General features: G+C 53.5%; 1 protein-coding gene across 2 annotated transcripts in view; it reads right to left on the reverse strand.

Annotated features, from left to right (window-relative positions):
• Nucleotides 1-28, reverse strand: part of nfatc2ip (nuclear factor of activated T cells 2 interacting protein) — a 42,965-nt gene extending 42,937 nt beyond the window's left edge. For both annotated transcript variants that reach the window (XM_085974486.1, XM_085974485.1), the window contains exon 1: nucleotides 1-28. This exon is cut by the window's left edge and continues 76 nt beyond it. The gene's annotated coding sequence lies outside the window, so the exon portion shown is untranslated.
• Between the last annotated feature and the right edge of the window lie 1,202 nt (nucleotides 29-1,230).

Below are 1,230 nucleotides of genomic sequence, written 5' to 3' on the forward strand. Positions count from 1 at the left end.
CTGCAGCTACCGCCCCTCCAGACCCCTGATTGGCCGTCACTAACTTCACCTTGCGTGTCCTCGATTGCCATTGGTCGGCCGTCATGTCCGTCAGAGCTCGCGTGGGCGGTAAACAACCCGCCCCCTCCGGCTCTGATTGGCTTCCTGTCCATCATGGTTGGATGGGGTGGAGCCCGCCTCCTGCGCGCCCAATGGCCAGTGTGGACGGATTGCGCTCGGTGACTGGTTCGACTTTCATACACACGGGAGGGGGGTGGGACTTGTGTGTGACAGCGCCTGCCTCTCAAAGAGACAGCGCCTGGCTCTTAAAACGAAAGAGCCTGCCTCTTAAAGAGACAGCGCCTGCCTATTAAAAAGACAGCGCCCGCCTCTTAAAACGAAAGAGCCTGCCTCTTAGAGACAGCGCCTGCCTCTTAAAGAGACAGCGCCTGCTTCTTAAAGGGACAGCACCTGCCTCTTAAAACAAAAGAGCCTGCCTCTTAAAGAGACAGCGCCTGCCTCTTAAAGGGACAGCTCCTGCCTCTTAAAGGGACAGCTCCTGCCTCTTAAAGGGACACCATCTAATTCTTAAAGGGACAGCACCTGCCTCTTAAAAGGACAGCGCCTGCCTCTTAAAGGGACAGCACTTGCCTCTGAAAGCAACAGTGCTAACTCTTAAAGGGACAGATCCTGCCTCTTAAAGCGACAACACCTGCCTCTTAAAGGGGCAGCACCTACTTCTTAAAGGGACAGCGCCGACCTCTTAAAGCGATAGGGCCTGCCGTTAAAGGGACAATGCCTGCCTCTTAAAGCGATATTGCCTGTCTCTTAAAGGGACAGCACCTGCCTTGTAAAGGATCAAACCCTGCCACTTAAAGGGACAGTGCCTGCCTCTTACCGGGACAGCACCTACTTCTTAAAGGGACTGCGCCTGCCTCTTAAGGAGACAGCAGCTACCTCTTAAAATGAAAGCGCCTGCCTCTTAAAGAGACAGCGCCTGCCTCTTAAAGGGACAGTGCCTGCTTCTTAAAGTGACAGCACCTGCCTCTTAAAGGGACAGCTCCTGCCTCTTAAAGGGACAGTATCTTCTTCTTAAAGGGACAGCGCCTGCCTCTTAAAGGGATAGTCTCTGCCTCTTAAACGGACAGCGCCTGCCCCTTAAAGGGACAGCACTTGCCTCTTAAAGCAACAGCGCCTAACGCTTAAAGGGACAGATCCTGCCTCTTAAAGTGACAACACCTGCCTCTTAAA

This window comes from Somniosus microcephalus, unplaced genomic scaffold (genome assembly GCF_052327205.1).
Source record: "Somniosus microcephalus isolate GS21.2 unplaced genomic scaffold, FLI_Smic_1.0 unresolved_chr1, whole genome shotgun sequence".
NCBI lineage: Eukaryota > Metazoa > Chordata > Chondrichthyes > Squaliformes > Somniosidae > Somniosus > Somniosus microcephalus.